At 51.1% G+C, this 26,017-nt stretch overlaps 1 protein-coding gene and 1 pseudogene across 1 annotated transcript in view; both read right to left on the reverse strand.

The window, feature by feature from the left end:
* Nucleotides 1–26,017, reverse strand: part of LOC142291957 (tubulin alpha-1B chain) — a 114,786-nt gene that overhangs the window by 56,414 nt on the left and 32,355 nt on the right. The gene's annotated exons all lie outside the window — the stretch shown is intronic.
* LOC142292422 (uncharacterized) lies at nt 9,402–25,729 on the reverse strand (annotated as a pseudogene).

Raw genomic sequence — 26,017 nt, forward strand, 5'->3', positions numbered from 1 at the left:
TGTGTGTTAGCTGAGGCTGCACAGGGTGTGTGTGTGTGTGTGTGTTAGCTGAGGCTGCACAGGGTGTGTGTGTGTGTGTGTGTGTTAGCTGAGGCTGCACAGGGTGTGTGTGTGTGTGTGTGTGTGTGTGTGTTAGCTGAGGCTGCACAGAGTGTGTGTGTGTGTGTGTGTGTGTGTGTTAGCTGAGGCTGCACAGGGTTTGTGTGTGTGTGTGTGTGTGTGTGTGTGTGTCTGTTAGCTGAGGCTGTACAGGGTTTGTGTGTGTGTGTGTGTGTGTGTGTGTGTGTGTGTGTGTGTGTGTGATTACTACAAGAAGACATGCATGGGGCACATTAATACAAGAAAGGGACCTGCATGAAGCACATTACTATAGGAAGGGGACCTGCATATGGGGCACATTACCACAAGAAGGGGACCTGCATGGGGGCACATTATTATAAGAAGGGGACCTGCATGGGGCACATTGCTACAAGGGGGCAAGGATGCGCACATTTTTACAGAATGGGGAACAGGATGGGGCACATTATTACAAGATGTTGGCCAAAATTACTATGCAGTGCTTATTGTAAATAAAACTGTATTACTTACAAAAAAAATGTGTGCGTTATATATATATATATATATATGGTACCACTACCAATGTCACTTTGTCCTGAAAAGAATGCGGCCCCTCAAATTATTTTTTTTCTGTGTGCGGCCCATACACCCAGCTGAGTTTGAGACCCCTGCTCTATAGGCTGGTCACTATAGTAACCAGGGAGAGATGACAGTTGGCAGTTGAGACAAGCCGGGCTGGAGGTGATGAGCAGGTGACAAGGGCGGCTAATGTCCTGTACCTGCCAGACAGTCTTATCAGAGCCCATCACAGCAAGGCCAAACCACAGTTATAGATTTTCTATATCAGAGCACCAGTCCAGCTGCCAACTAACCAAAGCTTGTATAGAGATCCAGTGTTGCAGCTAAATGTTCCAGAAGATGTGAACCATCATTGTGTTATGCAGTAAAGTGTTTGAACTGTTCTTACCAAGGTGCTGTCTTATTGTTATCTATCTACCTCATACAGCTGTACCCTGGGAACGGGTTTTGAGAGTCGGGAACCAGGTAGGAGCACCGTGATACCCAAAATGGCACAACACCGCAGAAAAACCACACCACTGCTCGGCCCCTACATCTGGGCCTAATAGTGCCTCTGGCACCTACTACCCAGATGTGACATATGTTACAGATTCTTCTTCTATGTGCTCAATAGCACTTTTGCATCCATACATACACAGATACTGGCTGATGACTGTTTCATGTAGCTTCCTTTGAATACTCCTATCTATATATATAATTGCCTTATTCTGTCTGTCTGTCTGACTGTCTGTCTGTCTATCTGTCTGTCTGTCATGCTCCGAAATTGTGTCCTTACGGTGACACAAAGCTGATTGGCCGCTGGGCTCGCCATGGCCCCGCCCCCCCCACACGGATTGGCCTCTCGCCCCGGCTCTCTGCAGGCCCCGCCCCCCTCACGCAATGCACGCTCGCTCTGGCCCAACTGACACGGAGCCCCGATTCCCAGGTGAGTACACACACACACACATCAGATCACACTCACTCTCACACTCACTCTCACACACACCTCACACATCACAACATGCTGGGATATCGCTTGCTTCTACACCGGCTCCGTCAGGATCCCAGCAGCGCCACACATAACCTTGCGATGCTGGGATCTTCACGGAGCCCGTGAACGCTGTTAACCATTATACACATCGGGTAACTAAGGTCCCTTAGTTACCCGATGTGTATCATAGTTACCAGTGTACACCGGCTCACACTCACTCTCACACACACCTCACACACACATCACATCGCATCCACACATCAAGGTCCTGCAGCGGCGGAAAATACAGACACATAACAGCACACACATAACAGCACACACATAACAGCACACACACATACACACACACAAATCAGATCACACTCACTCACACACACACATCACATCGCATCCACATACTCACAACATCCTGGGATATCGCTTGCTTCTCGGCGGCGATACTGTGCTGTTGTGATCTTCCAGGACCTGCCGGAGGATCACATGGCCAGAAGCATGTGATATCCCCGGATGTTGTGAGTATAAGCACGTATGTGCGATATCGTCAGTGTCTGTGTGTGTGAGTGTATGCGATCGGGTGTGTGTGAGTGGATGCGATCGGGTGTGTGTGAGTGTATGCGATCGGGTGTGTGTGAGTGGATGCGATCGGGTGTGTGTGAGTGGATGCGATCGGGTGTGTGTGAGTGGATGCGATCGGGTGTGTGTGAGTGGATGCGATCGGGTGTGTGTGAGTGGATGCGATCGGGTGTGTGAGTGTCGGCAGAGGAGCACGGCGTGCTGGAGAAGGCTGGGAGCAGAGAGGCTGATCATGGGGAAGGCTGGGAGGAGAGAGGCTGATGCTGGGGGAGGCTGGGAGGGGGAGGCTGGGACGAGGGAGGCTGATGCTGGTGGAGGCTGATGCTTGGGGAGGCTGATGCTGGGGGAGGCTGGAAGGAGAGAGGCTAATGCTGGTGGAGGCTGATGCTTGGGGAGGCTGATGCTGGGGGAGACTGGGAGGGGAAGGCTGATGCTGAGGGAGGCTGGGAGGAAGGAGGCTGGGAGAAGAGAGGCTGATCCTGGAGAAGGCTGGGAACGGGAGGCTGATGCTGGGGGAGGCTGGAAGGAGAGAGGCTGATGCTGGGGGAGGCTGGAAGGAGAGAGGCTGATGCTGGTGGAGGCTGATGCTGGTGGAGGCTGATGCTTGGGGAGGCTGATGCTGGGGGAGACTGGGAGCGGAAGGCTGATGCTAAGGGAGGCTGGGAGAGGGAGGCTGGGAGGAAGGAGGCTGGGAGGAGAGAGGCTGATCCTGGGGAAGGCTGGGAAGGGGAGGCTGATGCTGGGGGAGGCTGGAAGGAGAGAGGCTGGAAGGAGAGAGGCTGATGCTGGTGGAGGCTGATGCATGGGGAGGCTGATTCTGGGGGAGACTGGGAGCAGAAGGCTGATGCTGAGGGAGGCTGGGAGGAAGGAGGCTGGGAGGAAGGAGGCTGGGAGGAGAGAGGCTGATCCTGGGGAAGGCTGGGAAGGGGAGGCTGATGCTGAGGGAAGCTGGAAGGAGAGAGGCTGATGCTGGGGGAGGCTGGAAGGAGAGAGGCTGAGGCTGGGAGGAGAGAGGCTGATGCTGGGGAAGGCTGATGCTGAGGGAGGCTGGGAGGGGAAAGCTGATGCTGGGGAAGGCTGGGAGGACGGAGGCTGGGAGGAGAGAGGCTGATCCTGGGGAAGGCTGGGAGAGGGAGGCTGATGCTGGAGGAGGCTGGAAGGAGAGAGGCTGATGCTGGCGGAGGCTGATGCTGGGGAGGCTGGGAGAGGGAGGCTGATGCTGAGGGAGGCTGGGAGGAGGGAGGCTGGGAGAGGTAGGCTGAGAGAAGAGAGGCTGATGCACACACACACACACACACACACGCGCGCGCACTGCACAACACACCACACACACACACACTGGGAACCACAAACAACTGCCCTACACAGACACCCACACACACAGACAACGCTGCACACACACAACACCCAACACACAAACACCGCGGCACACACAAATATACGCACATACCGCACAACACACACATTGCACAAAACATACCTCCCCCCAAAACACACCACACACACACAAACTGCGCAACACACACACAACGCTACAGACACACAGCGCTCCACAAACAACGCAACACACGCAACACACATACAACACCGCTTCTCACCCCCCGTCACACCCAGACAACACCCAGAACATGTACAGCGCCTACACAAACACTTGGTAACTACAGACAACAACATCTCTCTATATATATATATATATAACAAAAATCATACATGAACTACACAATACGTAAATTCTAGAATACCCGATGCGTAGAATCGGGCCACCTTCTAGTATATATATATCTATATATATAATTGCCTTATTCTGTCTGTCTGTCTGTCTGTCTGTCTGTCTATCTGTCTGTCTGTCATGCTCCGAAATTGTGTCCTTACGGTGACACAAAGCTGATTGGCCGCTGGGCTCGCCATGGCCCCGCCCCCCCCCCACGGATTGGCCTCTCGCCCCGGCTCTCTGCAGGCCCCGCCCCCCTCACGCAATGCACGCTCGCTCTGGCCCAACTGACACGGAGCCCCGATTCCCAGGTGAGTACACACACACACATCAGATCACACTCACTCTCACACTCACTCTCACACACACCTCACACATCACAACATGCTGGGATATCGCTTGCTTCTACACCGGCTCTGTCAGGATCCCAGCAGCGCCACACATAACCTTGCGATGCTGGGATCTTCACGGAGCCCGTGAACGCTGTTAACCATTATACACATCGGGTAACTAAGGTCCCTTAGTTACCCGATGTGTATCATAGTTACCAGTGTACACCGGCTCACACTCACTCTCACACACACCTCACACACACATCACATCGCATCCACACATCAAGGTCCTGCAGCGGCGGAAAATACAGACACATAACAGCACACACATAACAGCACACACATAACAGCACACACACATACACACACACAAATCAGATCACACTCACTCACACACACACATCACATCGCATCCACATACTCACAACATCCTGGGATATCGCTTGCTTCTCGGCGGCGATACTGTGCTGTTGTGATCTTCCAGGACCTGCCGGAGGATCACATGGCCAGAAGCATGTGATATCCCCGGATGTTGTGAGTATAAGCGCGTATGTGCGATATCGTCAGTGTCTGTGTGTGTGAGTGTATGCGATCGGGTGTGTGTGAGTGGATGCGATCGGGTGTGTGTGAGTGTATGCGATCGGGTGTGTGTGAGTGGATGCGATCGGGTGTGTGTGAGTGGATGCGATCGGGTGTGTGTGAGTGGATGCGATCGGGTGTGTGTGAGTGGATGCGATCGGGTGTGTGTGAGTGGATGCGATTGGGTGTGTGAGTGTCGGCAGAGGAGCACGGCGTGCTGGAGAAGGCTGGGAGCAGAGAGGCTGATCATGGGGAAGGCTGGGAGGAGAGAGGCTGATGCTGGGAGAGGCTGGGAGGGGGAGGCTGGGACGAGGGAGGCTGATGCTGGTGGAGGCTGATGCTTGGGGAGGCTGATGCTGGGGGAGGCTGGAAGGAGAGAGGCTAATGCTGGTGGAGGCTGATGCTTGGGGAGGCTGATGCTGGGGGAGACTGGGAGGGGAAGGCTGATGCTGAGGGAGGCTGGGAGGAAGGAGGCTGGGAGGAGAGAGGCTGATCCTGGAGAAGGCTGGGAACGGGAGGCTGATGCTGGGGGAGGCTGGAAGGAGAGAGGCTGATGCTGGGGGAGGCTGGAAGGAGAGAGGCTGATGCTGGTGGAGGCTGATGCTGGTGGAGGCTGATGCTTGGGGAGGCTGATGCTGGGGGAGACTGGGAGCGGAAGGCTGATGCTGAGGGAGGCTGGGAGAGGGAGGCTGGGAGGAAGGAGGCTGGGAGGAGAGAGGCTGATCCTGGGGAAGGCTGGGAAGGGGAGGCTGATGCTGGGGGAGGCTGGAAGGAGAGAGGCTGGAAGGAGAGAGGCTGATGCTGGTGGAGGCTGATGCATGGGGAGGCTGATGCTGGGGGAGACTGGGAGCAGAAGGCTGATGCTGAGGGAGGCTGGGAGGAAGGAGGCTGGGAGGAAGGAGGCTGGGAGGAGAGAGGCTGATCCTGGGGAAGGCTGGGAAGGGGAGGCTGATGCTGAGGGAAGCTGGAAGGAGAGAGGCTGATGCTGGGGGAGGCTGGAAGGAGAGAGGCTGAGGCTGGGAGGAGAGAGGCTGATGCTGGGGAAGGCTGATGCTGAGGGAGGCTGGGAAGGGAAAGCTGATGCTGGGGAAGGCTGGGAGGACGGAGGCTGGGAGGAGAGAGGCTGATCCTGGGGAAGGCTGGGAGAGGGAGGCTGATGCTGGAGGAGGCTGGAAGGAGAGAGGCTGATGCTGGCGGAGGCTGATGCTGGGGAGGCTGGGAGAGGGAGGCTGATGCTGAGGGAGGCTGGGAGGAGGGAGGCTGGGAGAGGTAGGCTGAGAGAAGAGAGGCTGATGCACACACACACACACACACACACGCGCGCGCACTGCACAACACACCACACACACACACACACACTGGGAACCACAAACAACTGCCCTACACAGACACCCACACACACAGACAACGCTGCACACACACAACACCCAACACACAAACACCGCGGCACACACAAATATATGCACATACCGCACAACACACACATTGCACAAAACATACCTCCCCCCAAAACACACCACACACACACAAACTGCGCAACACACACACAACGCTACAGACACACAGCGCTCCACAAACAACGCAACACACGCAACACACATACAACACCGCTCTCACCCCCCGTCACACCCAGACAACACCCAGAACATGTACAGCGCCTACACAAACACTTGGTAACTACAGACAACAACATCTCTCTCTATATATATATATATAACAAAAATCATACATGAACTACACAATACGTAAATTCTAGAATACCCGATGCGTAGAATCGGGCCACCTTCTAGTTTATAATAATGATGGTTGGACCATACACTACAAACATTCTTACCTTTTATGACCCCCCATTCTCATTCTCGTTAAAGGGATCGCCTGGTGCACATTACAACACAGAGGTTACAACGCTGGATGGAAAAGGGTAGAAAGGCCTTTACGGATGAGAGAGGGGAGACGAGTCACCACCTGTCACGGTCGTCTCTCTGCTGAAAGAGATTAGTGACAAGTTCTGAGTCTGTGTCTCACTTTACCTGGTGAGACTCTATAAATATGGTTTTCTTTCCTTGGTATAGAGAGGGTTAGGGCCGTTACACACATCCAGCATTTTGCCGGATTCAGCACACTCCAGTACAGTGTAATACAGTACAATGGCATCGCGGCAACCTCCGGTTACATGCTGTCATGTGACCGGAGCTTGCTGCGATGCCATTGTACAGTAGTGTGCTGGATCCGGCGAAATGCGAGATGTGTGAAACGGCACTTAATGTCAGTTTGCTTTGCAGCATCCTCAGACTCCTGATTAGCTGTTTTCAGTTTGGACCACTCCCAGTCCCTTTATATACCCTCTGCTGGTTATTCTTGATTCATTTGGAATCTGGTCTTGGAGGAAAAAGGAGCTGCTGAAACCCTCTCTTGGAGTTGCTGGCATGGCTGCAGTCTTGCTTTTGACTGCAGCAGTCTGTTGTGATGTTTTCCCCGTGTCTGTCTTCCTTTCTCGGTGTGTTGTTTCAGTACAGCAGTGAGGCTAGCGTCCGTCACCTTTCCACACCCTAGCCAGGAACTATTACAGTGTCATCTCAGGGCTTAAGGTTCCGGCTCGTTGACAGGTGAGAAACCTGTATAGGGACTGACTAGGAGTGCAGGGTACAGAAGCAGGTAAGTAAGGAGGTGCCCATCTTCCCTCTCACTAGCGCTAGTGCCCACCATTGTTATAGTTTCCCCGGTGTACACCTTGTTTGTCATGGTGTAACCCCTGTTTAGTTGTGTTTTTGACCTCACACCAAACCTCCCCTAGTCCGAGCGTGACACCACCTGACACTAATCTATGTCTGCACCCTGAGCTCCCAAACGTCTCTAAGCGGGTCTGACATAGTTTGCCTAGTCCCTACTTGTCCCACCACTCACCACTTCGGTAATAAGAAACAGGGGAAGGAGGACAGACAGGGGAATTACAGTACAGACCAAAGGTTTGGACACGCCATCTCATTCAAAAGAGTTTTCTTTATTTTCATGACTCTGAAAATTGTAGATTCACATTGAAGGCATCAAAACTATGAATTAAGACATGTGGAATGAAATAGTTAACAAAAAAATGTGAAACAACTCAAAATTTTTTTTTTGCCTTGATTACTGCTTTGCACACTCTTGGCATTCTCTTGATGAGTTTCAAGAGGTAGTCACCGGAAATGGTCTTCCAACAGTCTTGAAGGAGTTCCCAGAGATGCTTAGCACTTGTTGGCCCTTTTGCCTTCACTCTGCGGTCCAGCTCACCCCAAACCATCTTGATTGGGTTCGGGTCTGGTGACTGTGGAGGACAGGTCATCTGGCGTAGCACCCCATCACTCTCCTTCTTAGTCAAATAGCCCTTACACAGCCTGGAGGTGTGTTTGGGGTCATTGTCATGTTGAAAAATAAATGATAGTCCAACTAAACGCAAACTGGGTGGAATAGCATGCCGCTGCAAGATGCTGTGGTAGCCAAGCTGGTTCAGTGTGCCTTCAATTTTGAATAAATCCCCAACAGTGTCACCAGCAAAGCACCTCCTCCTCCATGCTTCACGGTGAGAACCAGGCATGTAGAGTCCATCCGTTCACCTTTTCTGAGTTGCACAAAGACATGGTGGTTGGATCCAAAGATCTCAAATTTGGACTCATCAGACCAAAGCACAGATTTCCACTGGTCTAATATCCATTCCTTGTGTTGTTTAGCCCAAACAAGTCTCTTCTGCTTGTTGCCTGTTCTTAGCAGTGATTTCATAGCAGCTATTTTACCATGAAGGCCTGCTGCACCAAGTCTCCTCTTAACCGTTGTTCTAGAGATGTGTCTGCTGCTAGAACTCTGTGTGGCATTGACCTGGTCTCTAATCTGAGCTGCTGTTAATCTGCGATTTCTGAGGCTGGTAACTCGGATAAACTTATCCTCAGTATCAGAGGTGACTCTTGGTCTTCCTTTCCTGGGGTGGGCCTCATGTGAGCCAGTTTCTCTGCAGCGTTTGATGGTTTTTGCCACTGCACTTTGGGACACTTTCAAAGTTTTCCCAATTTTTCGGACTGACTGACCTTCATTTCTTAAAGTAACGATGGCCACTTGTTTTTCTTTACTTACTGTAGCTGCTTTTTTCTTGCCATAATACAAATTCTAAGTCTATTCAGTAGGACTATCAGCTGTGTATCCACCAGACTTCTGCACAACACAACTGATGGTCCCAAACCCATTTATAAGGCAAGAAATCCCACTTATTAAACCTGACAGGGCACAGATGTGAAGTGAAAACCATTTCCGGTGACTACCTCTTGAAGCTCATCAAGAGAATGCCAAGAGTGTGCAAAGCAGTAATCAAAGCAAAAGGTGGCTACTTTGAAGAACCTAGAATTTAAGACATATTTTGAGTTGTTTCACACGTTTTTGTTAAGCATTTCATTCAACATGTGTTAATTCATAGTTTTGATGCCTTCAATGTGAATCTACAATTTTCAGAGTCATGAAAATAAAGAAAACTCTTTGAATGAGAAGGTGTGTCCAAATTTTTGGTCGGTACTGTAGACAAAAAGGATAAACTCAAAAACTTCAGCCAAGCACCTGAGCTGCAAGCGACATGACCTCAGTAACTTCCAGAGGCTTCCTCTTTGATCAGTTCAGAATGATTTGTATAACTGCCATCATGTGATGGGACATGTGACTATTTAAAGAGAAAGGGAGTGGTCATAAACCAGCTACACCTTAGATAAGACTAAGGCCTCCTTCACATGTCTGTGCAAAACACAAACGTTTTGCACTGTCCGTTGTGAAGTTATGTATGTTTGTCCGTGTGTGTGTCTGTGTTTTGTGTGCTGTCTCTGTGCTATTCATGTGACATCCAGATAGCACAGGAACAGCATGAGCTGGTATGCTTACCTGTCTCTGGCACTGCTGTTTCCGGGTGTGCAGTGAATATCCAGTGAGCATAATGAGCTGGCCCGAAAGCAACAGCAGCGCTGGAGACAGGCAAGTATAAAAATTCTTTAATTTTAAGTGATGTGTTTTTACCAGCATGTGTCACACAAATGTCCTGCTGTTAGAACCACGGGGGAACACTATTCTCCTTAAGGAGACTTTGCAAGCCAGTCTGGCTGCCAGGTAAGGGGACTTATAGCTGCAATGCCCCTCTGGGAAATATTCAAATTGTCTCTCCAGTAAAGGAGACAAACTCTAGCACAGCGCCACCTATTGGAAGTAGCGATCCTAAAAGTCACAAGTGGATTTTCAACAATCCATTGCAATATGACTCAGGATATATAAGCCAGATCAGAATCCCAATTTGCTATACTGGCACTATCAGGCTGATTCTATACATACCTGTAGTGGTCAGGTCAGATGTATAAATTTTGAAATCCAAGAAAGTAAAGTTTATAAAATTAGCTGCTTGATGAGTGACTGCAACTGAGGAGCAGATAATATCTGGTGGGGAATTCAAAGTTATCCCCTCCTTCTGTTAGAATTAGCATATGTATTATACAATCAACCTATCACCTGTGGTGAGGTCACACCCATGTGACCTAGTATGCAGATTTGTTGGCTGAGGCCCCATCCCTTTTGGTCACATGGGTATGACCTCACAGGTCCTGCTAGGTCGATTGTATAATAGTTATGCTAATTCCAACAGAGGAAGGGGATAACTATGAATTTCTCCCCCCAGATATTATCTGCTCCTCAGCTGCTGTCACTCAACAGGCAGCTAATTTTATAAACTTTCAAAACCTATACATCTGAGCTGACACCTAAAGGTATGTAGAGAATCAGCCTGATAGTGCCAGTATAGCACTGGCTTTAGGTTATATACGAAAATCCTAGTGATTGGTTCCCTGTAAAACCCAGAGTTTCCCAAGGCAATGTGGGACTCGGACCCCAAATCTGTCACAACTCTCATAAGGACAGGAGATACTCGAGACACCTATTTCCTCATAGATTGTAAGTTTGCAAGTAGGGCTCTCCTATTGGTATTTGCTGAATTATGTGTTTCTCTGACTTACCTTTTTTATCTGTACATGCAACCACTCAGTTATAAAGTGCTGCAGAATATGTTGGCACTAAAGAAATAAAAAAAATGTACTTTGATGCTTCCCTTTCAGCTCTCAGATTAGTTTTCACCCATCTCTTTATTTATCTTTGTGCAAACAATTAATGCAAAATTAATTAACAAGCTTAAGATAGTGTGGCGCCCCTGACCTGGTCAGGCACCACTGAGTACTGCACCCATGCTGGGGACAGTACAATACAGGTAATCCAGAAGGCTGACCGAGGTGTGACTACACAGGCGCATAGTGATCAGGTCTCACACATGTACCTTTGAGAGGACCCCTGGGGATCCCAGGAGGGGGCAAAGCCTTCACCTCCACTTGAGGAGTGGAGGGGGCGAAGCCTCCATCTCCACTCAAGGGGTGTGGTAGAGAGCCTGGTTGCTAGGTGGCGTAGGCAGGCACAAGGGGAAAAGAGAAGGAGGAGTAAACAGTCTGAAGCAGAGTGTGGAGGAGTGAGGAGCATGGAAGTGGAGCTCAGACAGGAGCAGCAGTGCAGGTCCCACGAGTGAGCCAGTTTAGTGCAGCAGTCCAGGAAGAGCAGAAGCAGACCCTGGAGCTGTTGCAGTCTAACAGCGTCCGCGCAGTGACTACCGACGGGGGAGAACGGTCACTTGGTAGTGCTGCCCGAACACCACACACAGCTGGAGAGAGAGCAGTGTAGTGGAAAGTAAGGAGACTGTCAGGGAGTACCAGGCCCAAACGGGCGGCAGATCCCGATGCGGGGATAGATCCACCTTTCCTTGCTAAACCTGCCGGTGTGGGGCCCTTAAAGCCCACGCCACAACACCACAAAAGCCGCAGCCACGTAGCCACAGTTAGGGCCCATAGTTCACAGGAGGCAAGCAGCTGGAGTGATCTGGTCCAGGCGACAAGCAAACGGCAAACAAAAGAGGGGAGCAGCTACTTCCCTGGGTGACCCCCATAGGGACTAAAAGTCGGGGTTACCACAAACCACAGAAGGGCTAAGGAAGGCGAGTCGGTAGCCACCCTCATCAGTCAGCCTGAAGGATACCTGATTCCAGCCTGGTTCATCCCAGCTACGCCCGGGTTACTCACCCTGCCATCAACTGTGAGTAAAACCCCTGAAAGACATTCTGCTTGTGTGGAGTTATTCTGCGCCTTGTGGTTCTACACACCTACACAGGGCCCTGGGGCTTGCCTCACTCTCAGGAGGCTACTACAACTGACTGCATCCACCATCAGCCCCAGGCATCCCTTAATCTGCAGTGGCGGTCCCCACTGACCGCAATTCTGAGAGTGGCGTCACGACAATCCTAAATAGAAGATCTCCTACCTGTGACAAGATGCAGCTGAGTGGAGTCCCTGAAGGTAATGCACCGACACTGCACTGGAGGGGCTTCACATCTGGCGTCACGAACAGGATAAGGACTAGACCTGTTCAGACAGGTGACCATGTGCCTGGGCGGTCCGCTTGGAAAATTGGAAGCGCCGCCATATTGCCACCATGAAAAGCGCGCTGAAAAACAACAGCAGCTCGCGCTGGGAGAAGTTACCACCCACGAAGAGGTGTGGCTACCCAGAGATCCCCTGCAGAGTCCTGACCTCGCCAGTGAAGGGAGCGGAGGCGTTCAGAGACGTCGGGACAGAAAGGGAGCCAGAAGCCTGCTGTTAGAGGAAATGGCGTCTGGATGCAGAGACCCCGAGCCAGGCTCCGCTGCCTGGTGGGCCCGAGAGCTTGCTCAGTGCTGCAACCAACTAGAAACCAGGGTTCTACGGCAGCTCAGCGAGGGACGCAAGGAGCTCCTGGGGATGGCTACGGCGGTACAGGCCTACGAGGAGAGGGCCACGCGACGAGTGCCAGACCGAGCGGCGACGACTCAGACCCCGATGCTGCTACCGATGGGTGAGTCCAGTGTTGCCCCTGCCAGCACGAGTGCCCCGACCCCTGCTGCCACGCCCGTAGTCCCCGAAGAGGCGCCCGCCGCGGCGACGCTGAACCAGGCCGCAGCCACGCCAGGTGCGGCCCGCCAAGCCCAGGCCGCCGCAGCGATGCCTTGCCCGGCCCGTAAAGCTCCGGCTGCCACCGCGACCCTCATCCATGCCGCGGGTGTGACGCTGACCCAGGCCGCCGCCTTGCTAGGCCCGGCCCGCCAAGACCCCACCGCAGCAGCGACGCTCATCCACGCCGCAGGCGAGGTGCTGAACCAGGCCGCAGCCACGCCAGGTGCGGCCCGCCAAGCTCCGGTCGCTGCAGCGACGCCCAGCCCAGCCTGCACAGATCCCATCGCGGCTGCGACGCCAATCCAGGCCGCCGCAGCGATGCCCTGCCCGGCCCGCCAAGAACCGGCCACAGTAGCGATGCCCGCTAAGGCTCCAGCCGCGACAGCGACGCTGATCCAGGCCGCCGCCATGTCAGGCGCGGCCCGCCAAGACCAGGCCGCCGCCATGCAGGGCGCGGCCCGCCAAGACCAGGCCGCCGCCATACAGGGCGCGGCCCGCCAAGACAAGAATGTACCTTTGTTTACCCCGGCCTGCAAGGCCAGAGCAGACACCGCTCCCCAGTCCAAGGAGGTCCCTGCTAGGAAGTCTACGCTGGGGGAGGACCCCGAATACCAGAAGCTGAAGGCTGACCTAGAGGCCCAGTTCCCAAAGGAGATGGTGGACCGGTATCTGCTCCCCCCACATACCCCTCAGAAGACTCCAGAGATGTCCACGCCAAAAAGTTCACCGCCCGGGCCAGCTGATGAACACTCATCCCCAGCGCTGCCACCAAAGGAGTGCTCAGAAGAACTAAGGGGGAGAGGAGGCCAGGAAGCTGAGGAGCTGACCCCGGAGCCATCAGCAGTGGATCCATGCCCAGAGCCAGAGATGTTGCCATATTCTCGCTGGGATGAAGAGGAAGATTTGTACCGCAACCTCACCTGGGAGCCTGCCAGCAGTGAAGCAGCCACCCAGCAGAATCAAGCCCGCAAAACACGGCGCCGCAGTAGAACCAAGTTTTCCCCTGCACCGCAGTCTCCAGAGAATAAAGACGAAGTCATGGCCAGAGACTTGGAAGAGAAACGGTCTTTAAGAAGAGCCAAATCCCAGGTTAGAGGTCCACTTTGTCGTGGTGTAGAAGAGGACTTCAGCTTGAAATCAGGATATGGCTTCATAGTAGCTCCTGGTATGAAGGAAGGCATCTTTGTTAACAGAAGAGACGTTAGAGCCCATTTGCCCAGAGGACATCCAGGAAGGAACCTAAGAACAGGAGATTCAGTGGAATTCACCATGCACCAAGGAGAAAGAGGATGGTATGCATTGGATGTTACACCATGTTCCAGAAATCCCTACAGTGAACCTGCTGTCTCAAAAGAAAAAGAAACAGATACAGAAAAAGAAACAGATACAGAAGAAGAAGGAAAAGATAGAGATGGAGAAAGCAACAGGTGCCGCAGCCCTACAGGCCCAAGCCCTGGTGAGGAGGAATCTATGTAAAGTAAAGTCAGAAGTACAACAAGTTACTGTTTTGACCAGTTTGAAGTTTTTGCAACGTTTATAAGTTTAAGCATGTGCCCACATAAACTAATGTGAGAAATGAACCTTAAGGCTATGAACTGGCTATAGCCACAAACTCTCGCAGTGTAAATAGTTACACAAGAGGGTACCACCACCAGGGCCAGCCTGTTTAGGGGCCTGGCTCGCCTGCAACCAGGGAGCACGTCCGTTATGGGGCCTTGGCTTACCTGCAACCAGAGAGCATGCCTGTTTATGGGGCCTGGCTCTCCACCACAAAGAGGGTACCTGGTCAGCACCAACTGTGGAGGCCGCCTCTACATCCTGCCAGAAGAGGCTGAAGGCGCGGATCCACCAGGCCAGGTATACCCTGAAACCACCAGCCCATGAAAGCCGCCTCTACATCCTGCCAAAAGTGGCTGAAGGCGCGGCCAACGGGAGAGGCAGATTGGAGGAAAGGTCTGGGGAAGTAGATGGCCCAGATCTGGTTACCAAAAGGACCGGTGACCTGCCTCCTGAAAGGGTTTGGGTGGGTTAACGGACTTGTGGGTGGAGGGTGGTGATGTATGGTACCTGGTGGTTTTAAATGTTTTACCATGTTTTACTGTTTTATGCATTTTAAAATGTTGTCTTGCAGCCCGAGGACGTGCTGGTGATAACTAAGGGGGAATGTGGCGCCCCTGACCTGGTCAGGCACCACTGAGTACTGCACCCATGCTGGGGACAGTACAATACAGGTAATCCAGAAGGCTGACCGAGGTGTGACTACACAGGCGCATAGTGATCAGGTCTCACACATGTACCTTTGAGAGGACCCCTGGGGATTCCAGGAGGGGGCAAAGCCTTCACCTCCACTTGAGGAGTGGAGGGGGCGAAGCCTCCATCTCCACTCAAGGGGTGTGGTAGAGAGCCTGGTTGCTAGGTGGCGTAGGCAGGCACAAGGGGAAAAGAGAAGGAGGAGTAAACAGTCTGAAGCAGAGTGTGGAGGAGTGAGGAGCATGGAAGTGGAGCTCAGACAGGAGCAGCAGTGCAGGTCCCACGAGTGAGCCAGTTTAGTGCAGCAGTCCAGGAAGAGCAGAAGCAGACCCTGGAGCTGTTGCAGTCTAACAGCGTCCGCGCAGTGACTACCGACGGGGGAGAACGGTCACCTGGTAGTGCTGCCCGAACACCACACACAGCTGGAGAGAGAGCAGTGTAGTGGAAAGTAAGGAGACTGTCAGGGAGTACCAGGCCCAAACGGGCGGCAGATCCCGATGCGGGGATAGATCCACCTTTCCTTGCTAAACCTGCCGGTGTGGGGCCCTTAAAGCCCACGCCACAACACCACAAAAGCCGCAGCCACGTAGCCACAGTTAGGGCCCATAGTTCACAGGAGGCAAGCAGCTGGAGTGATCTGGTCCAGGCGACAAGCAAACGGCAAACAAAAGAGGGGAGCAGCTACTTCCCTGGGTGACCCCCATAGGGACTAAAAGTCGGGGTTACCACAAACCACAGAAGGGCTAAGGAAGGCGAGTCGGTAGCCACCCTCATCAGTCAGCCTGAAGGATACCTGATTCCAGCCTGGTTCATCCCAGCTACGCCCGGATTACTCACCCTGCCATCAACTGTGAGTAAAACCCCTGAAAGACATTCTGCTTGTGTGGAGTTATTCTGCGCCTTGTGGTTCTACACACCTACACAGGGCCCTGGGGCTTGCCTCACTCTCAGGAGGCTACTACAACTGACTGCATCCACCATCAGCCCCAGGCATCCCTTAATCTGCAGTGGCGGTCCCCACTGACCGCAATTCTGAGAGTGGCGTCACGACAATCCTAAATAGAAGATCTCCTACCTGTGACAAGATCCAGCTGAGTGGAGTCCCTGAAGGTAATGCACCGACACTGCACTGGAGGGGCTTCACATCAGCACTGTAAGTGATAATTAATTTATATGGAGCTAAGAATATTCTTAACCTGCCCAGCGCCCGCACCAAGAGCCCCGCTGCTGGGAGGAAATTAACTTTATATATTGCAGTATAACGCTTTCAGTCATAGGGGTGGCACTAGCGCGGTTTCAGATACCGTTCAGTTTATAGTGGGTGGCTGTAACCATGCCCCAGCACTGACTGATGGCGGCTTCTGTCCTCCCAGATGGCCTTGACTGAGAGATTTGTCTAAATGTATGTATGTTCCCTTTAAGCTTATGGCACAGAGATAGCAGTCAACGCTGCCTGTAAACATTGTCTGCAAATCTGGGTCATTCTGAGCTAGAATCCTCAGCAAATAAGTGCATCAGAGAGTGACCTCTTTCTTTCAGAGCTCCTAGATTTCAATATAGTTGACTTGTTCCTTTGTATCAAAGTGTCACCATGTTCATCCCATTCAATCACAACTCACAAAGGAGAAAAATTGAAACAGTCTCATTAATGTGTTAGAGAAAATGGGGCAATGGGCAAAAAAATGCCGCTCCCTCTCCACAAAGTAATCGAGGATAAAGAGATAGGAGAACACACATGTATGCTGGTTGTGACTTCTGTCTTCTTCATGTGAGAATTACAAGTTTGTATTGTTTTTAACAAATTTATTAAAGAAGTGGATTTTATTGAAATACTAGAAATAGGCCCGATGCTATTGCATCGAGAGTGCGGTGAAAAAAACATTTGTCTATGCTTAGTGGTGCTGAGAAGAGCAGTGGTGAGTGGGGGTGGGGGCATGCAGATCTGGTGGGGGGCATACAGATCTGGTGGGGGGGCTGGGGGCATTGAGATCTGGTGGGGGGCATACAGATCTGGTGGGGGGGTCTCAGTGGCGTAGTTACTGCTTTTGCCGCCTGGGGCGGTCGTCAAATTCCCCCCCCCCCCTCCGTTGGTCGTCGATAATCCGGAAAGCCATTAGAATATTTATTTTTCATGGAACTACAATCAAAGATCTAATTGTAGACTGCTGCTATTAGTCCTAGACTTTCACCTTTTTACACACATATGTAGGCCTATTATACACACACACAGCTCTGCTGCATACATAGACACACAGCTGTGCTGCATACATACAGACACACACAGCTCTAATACATACACACAGACAGACACGCACACATCTCTGCTGCATACATACAGACACACACAGCTCTACTGCATACATTCAGACACACACAGCTCTGCTACATACAGACGCACACAGCTCTACTGCATACATACAGACACAAAGCTCTACTGCATACAGACACACACACAGCTCTGCTGCATACATAGACACATCTCTGCTGCATACATACAGACACACAGCTCTGCTGCATACATACAGACACACACAGCTCTACTGTATACATACAGACACACACAGCTCTACTACATACAGACAGACACACACAACTGCTGCATACATACAGACACACACACACAACTCTGCTGCATACATACATACACAGCTCTACTGCATACATACATACACACACAGCTCTACTGCATACATACATACAGACACACACAGCTCTAATGCATACATACATACAGACACACACAGCTCTACTGCATACATACATACAGACACACAGCTCTACTGCATACATACATACAGACACACACAGCTCTACTGCATATATACATACAGACACACACAGCTCTACTGCATACATACAGACACAAAGCTCTACTGCATACATACAGACACACACAGCTCTGCTGCATACATACAGACACATCTCTGCTGCATACATACAGACAGACACACAGCTCTGCTGCATACATACAGACACACAGCTCTACTGCATAAATACAGACACACACAACTCTGCTGCATACATACAGACACACACACACAACTCTGCTGCATACATACATACACAGCTCTACTGCATACATGCATACATACACACAGCAATGAGCACATTGTTTAGTAATGTGCTCCTGTTGGTTCCCTTCTGTCCCCCATTATGCCATGTCTCACCTGTCCGCCGTGCCCGCGGAGCCTCCAGCTGCAGCAGACAGACTCCTCCGTGATAGCGTGCGTGTGGTGTACGGAGCGGCCGCTGCAGGTTGATGTCATGGCTTTACTGCAGTTGAATGCTTTATGGCTCCACAAAGCATTCAACTGCAGTAAAGGGCTGACAGCAGAATCGGCGGTGGCCCCGGACAGGTAAGTATACAGCAGTGTGTGTGGCTGTGTTGTGTGCATGTGCGCTATGAGTGTGCATGTGCTTGGTGTGTATATGTGTGTATGCGTGCGTGCGTGCAGTGAGGACCCAGAAGATGGAGCATCGTTCGAACTGCGTCTGCGCAACGGACAATGCCGCACTGCATCACGAAATAGGGGAACAGACAGAACTGGTGATTATGTAAGTAGATATTTCCGGAAGCTGGATCCTTTTTTCTTTTCTATTTGTCTAAAATACACATGTATGCACTTGCTTTCTTATGTATGTGCACAAGCTGAGTATTTGTAGCAGATTTTTTGGCTGCAAATACTGGAGCACTGGCAGGAAAAAACACTGCATAAATTACGCTTTTCACTTGCGTTTTTTCACCACTCATTTGAATGGGTGATTAAAGGAGTTGTCCAACATAAACTCCAAAAAATGTTCTAAGTTAATCTTTGCTGTATTGTCATATAAAACATCCCTACATTATTTTTTTTGTTTTCTAACTTTTGTTTCTCTTGAATTATCCCTTTATTCTTTGCAGCTCTTTGTTTACCTTAAGCTCACCCAAATATGACATGTTCCTGTGCCAAACTTCACAGTCAGAGCTGGCACCGCCTGGCCTCTGTGTCCAGCCCCGCCCTCTGCCTGCCCTCTGCACACTCATTGGCTGTCAGTATTCTGCCCCAGCACCTCATAGATAAATGAATACTATGTAATGAATGTCATGAACAGCCGAGGCAGTCACTCAGATATCCCGCAGCTGTTCGCTGGTTGTCACAAACACGACTACTCTCTAGCGCCCCCCTTGTCTGCAGGCCACTTTTGGTACTGCAGGACAAAGCATAAGATGAGGCCGCTGAGCTGATAATGCCAAATATTGGAGGTCTCACAGCAAGGGTAAATGTATATATCTCCGATTCCCGCTAATGGAATATATATATACCTTGGTACCCTCAATGATAGCACTCCAATAATTCTATGCAATAACAATTACGCTGCCACCACCCAGCTTTTTCAGGATAGCTGGGGACCCGTTTCAGATAGCATTAGGCCCTTCGGGGTTTTTTTTGGATTTGTATATAAAGCATGAGGAAAGAAACTATTACATTTTATATATTTAATCCGAAAATAGGCAGTGTTTAAAAAATATACAAGAATTTACAAAAGGGAACAATACAAATTACAGTATAGACAGTTACATAAAAATAAAAAGCATAAACATGAAACTTACTAAACTTGTGCCATAGAAGCGACGTCTGAAGTTACGGAGGGAGGGACTCCAAGAGAAGAAGATGTTAAGAGACAGCCAGCATCACCCTCTCTGATGCCCTCCAACTGACTGACCCCCCAGAAAGGAGCCAGTCTCTCTTATGCCTTAGCTAACCCCCCTTTCTCTGTGACATCATTTTACAGTCTCTTGTGGGCTGTGCTGAGATGGTAACAAAGCTTCTTAATTCTAGTTTTTTTTCATATCTTTGCTCCTGGGACACTCAGGTGAAAGATATTAGCGTCATATTTTATATCTCGATTTTACCTTTACATAGACACCAAACACTGCGCCTCTAGCACGATTTTACTGGCCAATACTAGTTTGTCGTCATACTGGCGATCTCCCCGTCAAGCGAGACGGTGCGCTGGGCTCAGCACGACACAGGGATTCTGGCAATATGTTTTTCATTTTTCTAGCATTAACGTAGCTTTTAAAATCTGCTTTGGCAGTTTTCCCTCCAACAGAACAAAGGATTGTCTTTCTCTACATTTTTCTTTCTGCAGTTCACCCATCACCCAAGTCGTAAATACTAAGCTTTCAGGCCGATCAGATAATCGGCATGACAATCTGTGGCTGATGGTGGAAAGGAGGGGGGTGAAGACTCTTCAACAGTTTTACATGACACCTCCCCCTTTCTGAGGTAGCATGGGAGATTGATTTGCCAATCGTCTCCTAAGCCTACCTCTCTGGCATCCCCCTGCCGGGACAGCCCGTCAGCGTTGCCATGCTCAACACCCTTCCTGTGTTGAATGGTAAAATCATACTGCTTTAGTGCCAAGCTCTACCGCAGTAGCTTACCATTGTCGCCGGCCACCCGGTGTAGCCAGCTGAGAGGGTTGTGGTCTGTTACTATGGTGAAGTTGCGTCCATATAGGTAGGGCTGCAGTTTCCACAGGGCCCACACTATAGCGAGGCACTCCTTCTCCACAGTGGCATAGGACACTTCCCGGGATTAGAGCTTGCAGCTGAGAAACACCACCGGATGCTCTTCTCCCTCCCCATTTACCTTGCTGAGTACTGCACCCAGGCCAATTCACTGGCATCTGTCTGAACTATGAATCGTCGGGTGAAGTCTGGGGCTTGTAGGATTGGGGAATTGGCGAGGAGAGTTTCAGTGCTCTGACGGACCATTCACAGTCATCTGTCCAGGTGACTACTTGCGGTAGCTTCTTTTTGGTGAGGTCCATCAACGGCTTAGCAAGAGCACTATAGTTAGAAATGAACTTCCTATAGTACCCTGCTGTACCCAAGAAGGACATCACCTGCTTCTTTGACTTGAGGGTAGGCCAGGAGGTGATGACATCAACCTTCCCTGGCTCTGGTTTCAGGGTCCCACCACCCACTCGGTGTCCGAGGTACTGTACCTCCGTCATGCCAATCTGACACTTCCCTGGCTTTATAGTCAGACCAGTGCTTTGGATCTGCCTGAGCAACTGCTCCAGGTACCCGAGGTGTTCCTCCTAAGTGGGACTAAAGATGGCAATGTCATCCAGGTAAGCGACTGCAAACCCTCCTAGTCCCTCAAGCAGCTGGTCGACCTATCGCTGGAAAGTGGCAGGAGCATTTCTCATGCCAAAGGGCATGACGAGGGATTCATACAGCCCGAATGGGGTGATGAAGGCGGACCTTTCTTGTGCTTCCTTGGACATAGGAATCTGCCAGTACCCTCGACTCAGGTCCATGATTGTCAGGTCCCGGTTCCCGGCTAAGCAATCCAGTAGCTCATCAATGCGTGGCATTGGGTACGCATCGGGTGTTGTGATTGCATTTAGCCTCCTGTAGTCCACACAAAACCGGGTCGTCCGGTCCTTTTTTGGAACCAAAACTACAGGCGAGGCCCATGCACTTTTGGACCTCTGGATCACCCCCAGGACTAGCATTTCATCGATCTCCCTTTTTATGTCCTTTTGTACCTCTACGGAGACACGATATGGGGGTTGACGGACTGGGGAATGACTCCCTGTGTCCACCTGGTGGGTGGCTAGGTATGTTTTCCCTGGGACATTCGTGAAGGTCATCAGGTAGGACCAGAATAGCTCCCGCAGCTGGGACCGTTGGTCCATGGATAGCTGTGGGTTGAATGCCGCCTCCTCGATAGACCCTCCATCCCGGGCCGAGGCGAGTAAGTCCACCAAGACTTCACTTTCGCTTTCCTCGGGAAGTCTACAAATAGGAAGGGCGAAGGCTTCCCTATCATGATGAGCTTTCAACATGTTGACATGGAACACCTTTTGCCTCTCCCTGGCATGGTCGATGGTAACCACGTAGTTTACGTCATTGAGGCGCTGATGCACAAGGTATGGACCCTCCCAGGCCGCCTGAAGCTTGTTCTGGATGATTGGGACTAGGACCCACACCTTCTGACCCACTTCGTACACCCGCTCTCGAGCGTGTTGGTCGTACCATCGCTTCTGGCTGGCCTGGGCTTTCACCATATTCTCATGCACCAGCTGCATCATTGACTGCATTTTGTCACGGAGCCGAATGATATACTCCACAACGAACACTTATGGGGAGTTCAGTTCCTCTTCTCAGGATTCCCTTACCAGACCAAGAGGCCCTCAGACTCGTTTGCCATACAGGAGCTCGAAGGGGGAAAACCCCGTTGAGGCCTGTGGTACCTCCCTGTAAGCAAACAACAGGTGTGAGAGATACCTCTCCCAGTCGCGTCCATGTGACTCAACCAGCATCTTATAGATGCAAAGAATCCGGCACACAAATAAAGATGATTCCAGAGATAATTTTTCGTCTGAAAATATTTTTATTATTCTATTCTTGTGGGGATATCAAAAAAAGACATGCGAAACAAGTCCAACGTATCGACCAAAACCTTCGGTCTTTTTCAAGGACTCAAGGGGTTGTAGCATAGCGCGTATCGCGTAGAATGATCACTCACATATATCTAATACTCATCACTCTTATAGAGCCTTACTACCCTCACATAAATGGTAGGATGACAAATGTCCTCTTATCTAACTTGTTTGAACTGACTTCCAGGCACCTCTAGACACTGCGACCACGAGGAACAGGCACAAGGCCCCATGACCATACTCAGGACCACATTCCAATAGTTTCACCCTCTGGGTGCCTTATTGTACCTACCTTAGGCTTTTTGCCTCAGAAATAGACATTCCCCTTCACAGACCATAAGTCACAGGTGTTCAAACCTATGGATTTATTCAATGTTAGGTGCTGATTTTGCCCACAATCCCATTTTTTATAAGAGACGTTGGAGACGCTATTTTCTCCGATCTCGGATGGTCAGATGACCATCGTTCAAACAAGTTAGATAAGAGGACGATTGTCATCCTACCATTTATGTGAGGGTAGTAAGGCTCTATAAGAGTGATGAGTATTAGATATATGTGAGTGATCATTCTACGCGATACGCGCTATACTACAACCCCTTGAGTCCTTGAAAAAGACCGAAGGTTTTGGTCGATACGTTCGACTTGTTTCGCATGTCTTTTTTTGATATCCCCACAAGAATAGAATAATAAAAATATTTTCAGACAAAAAATTATCTCTGGAATCATCTTTATTTGTGTGCCGGATTCTTTGCATCTACTGGACTTATATTTTTCCGAGCACCTAAATTTTTCTTTCCCCCCCTCCAGTTGAGCCAGGCCTTTTCTATTGTATCAACCAGCATCTTAAGCATCTGCTTAAGGGTACCATTAAATCGCTCACACAAACCATTGGTCTGTGGGTGATAAGCGCTTGATACCAGATGCTGCACCTACATTTTCTTACAGAGAGCCTCCATTAGACGAGACATGAACTGAGTCCCCTGGTCGGTAAGCATCTCCCTGGGAAATCCTACCCGGGAGAATATGGCCAGGAGGGCATCTGCCACCTTATCGGCCCTAACTGAGTACAGAGCCACTGCCTCCGGATACTGGGTAGCAAAGTCTACCACAGTAAGGATGAAACGTTTTCCAGAGCTGCTGGGGACGGCCAGAGGCCCGACGATGTCCACAGCGACCCTCTGGAAAGGCTCCTCTATCACCGGCAAGGAGATCAGGGGAGCTTTGGGAGCAGGTCCTGACTTTACCACTCTTTGACATGTGATACAGGAGCGGCAGTAATTGGCAACATATGTCCCCATTTTGGGCCAATAGAAGGGGTGAGACAGCCGGGCCTTGGTTTTGCTGACCCTCAAGTGTCCGGCGAGTGGGATCTCATGGGCAATCCGCAGCAACTCACTCCTAAAGCGGTGACGCACCACCAGCTGTCTTTCCTTCAGCCACTCTTTTTTGGGGGTTACAGGGAATAGTCTCCCGGTACAACCTCCCCTGGTCCCAGAATACCCTCTCCTTATCGGACTCGGAGGAGGGCTTCTCTGTGAGGTCCCTTAATGTCTCCAGACTAGCATCGGTTTGTAGAGCCACCTGGAACTCTTAGCTAGAGGCAGCCAAAAGTGACGTTAAGATTCCAACGTCACCGGGACCCTCTGGGACTTGCTCTGGGTCCGTAACCAGTTCTGTTATCCCTCTGGGTGAAGAGGTGTCAGAAGGCAAGGTTTCAATTGCGTTCTGGGCACTCTGACTGCGGGTGACAGCACCGATGAAGGCTGTCTCCCCGGGGGATAACTCTTCCCCATCAGCCTGACCGGCTCTGGGTGCTACTTGCTCCTTATCCCGTAGTACCTAAGGAATAGTGCCACCGGCTGTGTCACTGTCCGCTGTGACACTGGTCAGCTGCATTTGACCACTTTCCTTGTGGTTCTCATGTCTGCCTCCATCTCTGTCAGCACAGACACTTACTACCTTGGGGTCGTCCTCAGCCACGTCACCCTGCAGCGTGACATGGCTGAGTTCCCCTGTACAAACCTCCACTTTATTACCATGCACCACATTTGTAATCACGTTCTGGGTATCCGCATTCGGGTCACATGACTTAACATTTGCATCACATGATTTAACAACATTTGCATCACATGACTTATCAACAACATTTGTATCACATGACTTATTGGATTCGGGAGGATCATCAGGGAGAAATTGTGGAACCAATCGCCCCAGATCAGTCCCCAATAAAAGTATTGGTTGGTAGATGTTCGGACACCCCCACTTCCCTCCACCCTCTCCCAGCACCCCAGTCGAGGGAAACCCGGGCCATTGGGAAGGATTGGCGAACACCCCCAGCCACAGTGACAGTCAGGAGTTTTCCCGGGATAAAGTTTTCAGGAGGCACCAGTTCGGGGCGGACCAGTGTTCGGTCGGCCCCAGTGTCCTTGAACCCCACAGTGGGGGTTCCGCCCACGGTGACTGAGTGTAGGTTTTCGCAGGCCCTACCACCCGCCTCCCCCACCAAAAGGACAGTTGCAGTAGGCCCTTGGGCCTTGGTTGTGGGGTTCCTCTTCTGCCTCTCTGGGCAAGTGGAGCTGAGGTGTCCAGGCTGGTTGCAGGAAAAACACCTGCGAGTGTCAGAGGTGGGCCGTGCACTGGTGGATGACACAGGACCTACGGGAGGTCAGCTGGTAGGGGCAGGGGTGGTCGTAGTTGTCATCTTACCCCCTTTCCAGCTGGCGGTGGATGGCTTACCCACCCCCGATGCACGGTTGGCCTCATAGGTGTCGGCAATCTGGGCTGCTTCTGAGGCCTCCTTGGGCTCTCGGTCCATTACAAACTGTCGAACCTCTACAGGACAGACATGTAGGAGTTGGTCCTTCACCATGAGGTCCCTTAGCCCTTCAAAGGTTGTAACGGACAGTCCTTGGATCCACTGGTCAAAGGTGGTCTGGAGCCCACCCTCCAAATCGCTGTAGCTGTCATGAGGTCCGTGCTGGAGGGTCCGGAATTTTTTTCGGTACACCTCTGGAGTCATCTGATACTTCCGTATTAGGGCCTGCTTTATGGCCCCATAGTCTCCACTCTGCTCTTGAGGGAGACTGGCAAACGCGTCCAGGGCCTTGCCTCGCAGCCCTGGGGTTAAGTATTGTGCCCATTGTGCTGAGGGCAACTGGTACTGCAAGCAAGTCTTTTCAAATCCCCTCAGAAAGGTGTCCAAGTCCCCGACCTTTTCCATCATAAGAAAGTGCTCCGGTCGGGGCTTAAAGCTGCTGGCATTATTGGACTCACCATTCAGTGAGGAAGATGTCTGCTGCTGGGCTCGGAGGACCTTCAACTCATGGTCTCTCTGGGCTTGGCGCTCTCGCTCAGCTCTCTCAGCCTCTCGCTCGGCTCTCTCAGCCTGGGCCTGGTGCTCAGCTCTCTCAGCCTGGGCCTGGCGCTCAGCAAACTCACACTCTGCTTGGCGTCCTTTTAGCACAAAATGTAGCCGCGTTTGAGGGTCACATTCTCCCAGCTGCTGCAG

Source organism: Anomaloglossus baeobatrachus, chromosome 2 (genome assembly GCF_048569485.1).
Source record: "Anomaloglossus baeobatrachus isolate aAnoBae1 chromosome 2, aAnoBae1.hap1, whole genome shotgun sequence".
Lineage (NCBI taxonomy): Eukaryota > Metazoa > Chordata > Amphibia > Anura > Aromobatidae > Anomaloglossus > Anomaloglossus baeobatrachus.